This window comes from Rhinopithecus bieti, unplaced genomic scaffold (assembly GCF_001698545.2).
Source record: "Rhinopithecus bieti isolate Rb0 unplaced genomic scaffold, ASM169854v2 scaffold_641, whole genome shotgun sequence".
Lineage (NCBI taxonomy): Eukaryota > Metazoa > Chordata > Mammalia > Primates > Cercopithecidae > Rhinopithecus > Rhinopithecus bieti.
Window position 1 is genome coordinate 1,610,457 of NW_016803417.1, and position 6,469 is coordinate 1,616,925.

At 47.4% G+C, this 6,469-nt stretch overlaps 1 protein-coding gene across 3 annotated transcripts in view; it reads right to left on the reverse strand.

The window, feature by feature from the left end:
• RIN2 (Ras and Rab interactor 2) overlaps nt 1–6,469 on the reverse strand; it is a 262,198-nt gene that overhangs the window by 241,295 nt on the left and 14,434 nt on the right. The window contains exon 1 of one of the 3 annotated variants that reach the window (XM_017883355.1): nt 2,669–2,686. The exons of the other annotated variants lie outside the window; for them this stretch is intronic. The gene's annotated coding sequence lies outside the window, so the exon portion shown is untranslated. Of the gene's footprint in view, nt 1–2,668; nt 2,687–6,469 lie in introns of those variants that run through there. 3 annotated transcript variants of the gene reach the window in all.

A 6,469-nucleotide genomic window follows, 5' to 3' on the forward strand; every position in this document is an offset into this window, starting at 1 on the left:
GTCTCGGCCTCCCAAAGTGCTGGGATTACAGGCTTGAGCCACCGCGCCCGGCCCCCAGTCCACATTTCTATCTGACTTCCTTTGGAGAAATCAATCAGAGTTGGGTTGTGTTGAGTTCTTTATGCAACCTCATCATCCTGTCCTCTTCAGCAATCCTAGGGCTCTCTCCTGATTCAGTGAACTGGTACTTGGCTGCTCGGGGGTAAGAGGGGAGATACATTCATATTTATGTCATTTTAGATGCATTATGTAAATTGAGTTCAGAAACCTAAGCTCTGTCTTTAAAAATTCCCTGTGAGATAAAAGAGAGGAGCCTATAAAGGCCTCCACCCCCTGCCTATGGTAGCTGGTTGACAGCCCATAAACACAGTTGCTCCATGGGACAGAAGCTCCAAGGTCATGGAACTGGGTGCTGGTCAGGGGCAAATCAAGGGCACGATGGTGAATTTTATATGAAGCTAAACTTATTTCTTTTATCTTTATTATACGTATATAATATTTTATAATATTTATCATCTAGTGCATCGTATTACTTTATTTTTATTATCACAATCCATGATGTGATTTTAATAGTGATTGTAACCAGAATCACTGTATTATCAGGCATTTTGAAATTGTACTGCACATCTCCCAAATGCAGTCATTTGGCCTCTCATGCACCTCCGCCAGCAGGAAGGAGAAGTTGCAGTTCATTTAAGCATCAACACCTCTAAAGAGATGTACCTGGCACCCAGGAGTACCATCAAGAGATCACAGAAACCAGCCAGAAATCATAGACAGCACGCTACCAAACCAAAGTTCTGGAACCACCCACCTCACTTGGCCCTTTCTTTAAGCCTTCAGCTCCCATTCTCTGCTTTCACCCACCTCAGAAGGTGCTAAGGCCTCCCCAACAACAGCAGAACAAGGCAAGGAGGCAACTCATACCTGGCCCTTTGACCTGTAATAAATATTTACTGCTGAGAATGCCTGACTCTGTTTTCTGATTGCGTGCACTGGTCACACTTCCTGGATATTTGATCAGTTTCTAATTTTACACCTAGTTATGGGTTGAATTGTGTCCCTGCAAAGAGATATGTTGGCGTTCTCACCCCAATAGCATTGGATATTAACCTTGTTTGGAAATAGGGTCTACGCAGATTTAACTAAATTAGATGAGGTCATCAGATGAGACCCAATCCAACAGGAAAGGGGAAACCTGGAGGACCATGTGAGGTCCTCTGGGAGAATGTTGTGTGAGCACGGAGGACTGGCGGGATGCATCTACAAGCTAAGGCATGCTTGAGGCTTCCAGAAGCCGGGAGAGAGGCCTAGAACAGCTCCTTCCCTACCACCGTCAGAGGGAGCACAGCATTGTCGACACCTTGATTTCAGACTTCTGGCCTCCAGAACTGTGAGACAATAAATTTCTATTGTTTCGAGCCATCTTGTTTGTGGTATTTTGTTACAGCAACCCTAGAATATTAATGCTTGCCTGTATTTCTACACAGATACATTCTGAGGTTATTACAGTCATTGCTACAAGTATAGGTCCTGGTGTTTGACAGACCAGGAGTGAATTGTGGCTCCCCACTTTCAAGCTCTGTGACTACAGACAAATCACTCCATCTCTCCGTGCCTCAGTTTCTATAATTTGGAAAAAAAAAAAAGCATAAAACGACTTCATGCGTACCGCGGAGGTGACGCACGAAGTGATCATCTCACAGGCTGGTCAGGGTTCTGAGATGAGGCCAGCCCACGTGAAGTCCTGAACAGAGGTCTGGCTCAGGCGGTGCCGGGACCCTTGTAGCTGCTGGAATTATTCCTTGGGGTCTTGGAGTGCTTGGCAGTGGAAGCTCGTGTCTCTTGTGACATGAAACCCAAGATCAGCATGGTTCCAGGGCTGGCTTCGTGACACCTAAACTGTTCAGTCACACAGGGCCCTGCATTCAGAAGGGCCCCACCCTTGGTTTAATGTCAGATGCTGCTAGAAAATCACATCATATGGGGATCAAAGACTGACCACTGGATTTAAAACCGGGGGGGGCGGTCATCGGTGACCTTGTGAAAATCAGTTCCGGGGCAGTATCCTGGCTAGAGTGGTACAACAGAAGAAGCGAAGGAAGGGACCTGGGGACAGTGAGCACTGACGCTCTCGTAAAGAGTTCTATGTAGAATGAAAGCTGAGAAAAGAGGTGGGAGCTGGAAGTAAATGTGGAGTCAAGAGAAGGTTCTCTAAAGATGAGCCACACTACAGTATGAATGCACCTGGATGGAAATGACCCAGGAGACAGGGTGAGAAACTGGTGACCCAGCAAAGAGCGGGACAATTGCTGCTGTAATGCCCTTGAGTATCTCAGAGAAGCCTGGGTGGACTGCGTACCCAAGAGAGCGCATCTGTTCTATCCACGGAAGCCCGGGTGGACCGCATTACCCGAGAGCGCGCATCTGTTCCATCCACGGAAGCCCGGGTGGACCGCCTTACCCGAGAGCGCGCATCTGTTCCATCCACGGAAGCCCGGATGGACCACATTACCCGAGAGCGCGCATCTGTTCCATCCACGGAAGCCCGGGTGGACTGCATTACCCGAGAGCGCGCATCTGCTCCATCTTCGGAAGCCCGGGTGGACTGCCTTACCCGAGAGCGCGCATCTGTTCTATCCACGGAAGCCCGGGTGGACTGCCTTACCCGAGAGCGCGCATCTGTTCTATCCACGGAAGCAGGAGGGAGCTGGAGCCTAGGGTCGGCCTGCAGGTGGCTTGGTAGTGTTTGGGAGGGGTTTGGGAGTTCTGGAAGTTCTGCGGATTAGTTCTAGTTTCTTTGCAACAGAGCAAGATCCTGTCTCAAAAAAACGAGGACAGCAGGAGGAGGCAGGAGACTTGAGAAGGGAGGGACAGAGTGGAATAATCATCCAGGGCATGTTTTTTTCAAAGCCCATTTAGTGGGTTGTGAAAGCAATTTAGAAAAGCTGCTGTCAGAGCATTTTAATGAAATGAAAGAGGATAGGATCAGAGAGAAGAAAAAAGGAAATACCAAAGTAGTAAGTGTTAGTTCCCCGAACTCTCCTTCACTCCTACACATATAAAAATGTAATTTTAAAAAACAAGTATGTCGAAGATGGAGCTGAAGAGGTGTGTGGATGGACCAAGAAAAGGGAGCTGGACCCCCTGAGACCGACAGCTGTGAATCCCTTAAGGAGGCTGTGGTCCTCCTGGCCGTGTCCGTCTGCCTGGTGCAGGCACAGCCCAGGGCAAGTGTGTTTCAGCAGGGGTTGGGGTTGAGCCCAGGGAGTGCCCTGAGAGAGACCAGGCAAGAGAATTGAGGAATACGCAAAGGAGGTGTTATGTGATATATTATGAAACATATACCTGGTCTTTAACCCTGTTTCCTGCCATACAACTCCAAAAATCCTTAGACTCTCCAAAGATGCTTCTGCATGCTAATGAGTGGATTGACGGATGGCAGTCCCTTGTTACAGGAAAGAGCAAGGCCGGATTAGGGGACTGGGACTTTGAGCCACTGTCTCACTTGCAGGGACAATAGAGGGGCTGAAGGTTAAGTTGATCACCAATGGCCAATGGTGTGACCAAGCAGACCTAGGTAATGAAGCTACCACAAACACGCCCAAGGCCTGTGTTCTGAAAGCTTCTTGGAAGCTGGCCTCCCCCTATGCTTCTCTTCATCTGTATCTTTTGCAATATCCTTTACAATAATCCAGTAAATATTTATGTTTCCCTGAGCTCTGTGAGCTACTCTAGCAAATTAATCGAACTTGAAGAAGGGGCTGTGGGAACCCTGGCTTGATGCCGGTCGGTCAGCAGATCCGGAGGCCGGGACTTGTGGGAAGGTCGGGACCGGGGGGCGGTCTTGCGAGACTCAGCCCTAGCCCTGTGGGAATTGAGCTGGAGGATGCCCAGCTGGTGTCTACTGCTTGGTGTGTGGGGAAAACCCCCACACATTTGGTCACAGAAGTCTTCCATGTTGATGATTGTTGTGACAGCAGAGGAAAACACGTTTTGTTTTGTTTTCCACGTACAGGTTATACGTGAAAACATGGAATTCTTGCTGGGAAGGAGGCAGCAGGAGATGGAAGAGGGACAGAGGCCAGGGGCAGAGCTATGGGTTGCAGGGCTTGGTGGTGACTGAGCGGAAGCAGCTCCTCGGGGAAAACAAAATTTCACATTTCCTCCTCCAGATGGAGGGCAGGGGAATTGTGTCCCCTTAGAAATGCTCATTTGCAGAGAGGTTCTGTTAAATGGCTGATCGGGAAATGTTCTAAGGGTCAGAGGCCTTTCTCCTTGCCTCTGCACTGGGCTTTTCACATGTCATGTAAACACTTTTGAAGTCAAATGGTATCTTAGCTGGGTCAATTTCTCCAGCACTCACCCAGCATTGTTTTCCTCAAAGGCAGTTCTGTTAAATTAAATAATCCTTCCTTCAGCTCAGTCAACCTTCAACAGCTATTTTGCTAAATTTATTACTTTTTATCTTTGCTTCGGGAATGATATTTATTTTATAAAAGCATCGTAATCCTTGTGAAATATGAAGTCTTGGTTCTTATGCCAGGCTCTTTTTGTCTCTCTAAAAAACTTGAGCATAGCTTTCTCTGGAGCCTTTTATACCTTCATTACACCATCTTCCATGAGAAATAGAAATAATTCCTCAGAATGTTAAAGACCAACTACAACCAAGAGATTTAAATGGGCTTATAGGAAAGTGTAGCTAAAATATTCACTTTTCTTTTCTGCTGTTCATTTTCTCTCGCTCTAAGGGTTGATAACTTTTTCTCTTACAATGATTATTTTTATCGTTTATCGATTCTTTTTTTTTTTTGAGACGGAGTCTCGCTCTGTCACCCAGGCTGGAGTGCTTGGAGTGCAGTGGCCAGATCTCAGCTCACTGCCAGCTCCGCCTCCCGGGTTTACGCCATTCTCCTGCCTCAGCCTCCCGAGTAGCTGGGACTACAGGTGCCCGCCACCTCGCCCGGCTAGTTTTTTGTATTTTTTAGTAGAGACGGGGTTTCACCGTGTTCGCCAGGATGGTCTCGATCTCCTGACCTCGTGATCCGCCCGTCTTGGCCTCCCAAAGTGCTGGGATTACAGGCTTGAGCCACCGCGCCCGGCCAAATATTCACTTTTTCTTTTCTGCTGTTCATTTTCTTTCGCTCTAAGGGTTGATAACTTTTTCTCTTACAATGATTATTTTATCGTTTATCGATTCTTTTTTTTTTTTTTTGACAGAGAGTCTCACTCTGTCGCCCAGGCTGGAGTGCAGTGGCGTGATCTCGGCTCACTGTAAGCTCCTTCTCCTGGGTTCATGCCATTCTCCTGCTTCAGCCTCCCAAGCAGCTGGGACTCCAGGCACCTGCCACCATGCCCAGCTAATTTTTTGTACTTTTTAGTAGAGTGGGGGTTTCACCGTGTTGGCCAGGATGGTCTTGATCTCCTGATCTCATGATCAGCCTGCCTCCACCTCCCAAAGTGCTGGGATTACAAGCATGAGCCACCGCGCCCAGCCTATGGTTTATTGATTCTTAAGCTAAATGAAATATACCTTAGTAAAAAACTTTTAAAAGAGGTTGATTTCCACCTTCTATCAGCAGTTCAAATTAGACCTTATCATGATCTACCTCCTGAGGTCTTGAAACATAGTATTTAAAGTATCTGATTCCATATGGCCCTGTCATGTTATTCTGCTTTTTCAGCCATTACTCCAGCTGCTGCATGCTCAGAATAGCAGACACATGAAATTCTTACTAGTGGTTTGTCACTGGTAGGAGCTTCATGTTAAATTGCAGCCGCCTGGTAACAACAAAGTGCTTCATCTCTGAAATCTCTTGTGATTTGCTAGCTTGAAGTAATTTACATATCCAACCCTGTTACACTTCACTGGCAGGGCCTGTGCAACCTACCAGAGGTGGAGGGGTGATGATGATGATGACAGCACAAAAAGGATGTAGGTGGGAAGGTGCCTATGCATTCAGATACTCATGTGTATTTGAGTAAGGATTTGACAAACTACTAGCCTGGGTGGTGACGGTATGTGCTGCCGTGCCCTGACCTGGTTAGGAGATTCTTCTTCGTATCTTCACATTTTGGGTCTCCTAGACCCAAAGCTCTCAGTGTCCTCTATCCTACTCATTACTTACCCTTTAAGGAACTCAGAGCCAATAATAACAGAAACAGAAAGCTGGCTGGGAGCAGTGGCTCATGCCTATAATCCCAGCACTTTGGGAGGCCAAGGCGCGTGGATTATCTGAGGTCAGGAGTTCGAGACCAGCCTGGCCAACATGGTGAAACCCTGTCTCTACTAAAAATACAAAAATTAGCTGGGCGTGTTGGCGGGTGCCTGTAATCCCAGCTACTCAGCAGGCTGAGGCAGGAGAATCACTTGAACCCAAGAGGCAGAGGTTGCGGTGAGCCGAGAGTGCACCATTGCACTCCAGCCTGAGTGACAGAGCAAGACTCAGTCTCAAAAAAAAAAAAAAAA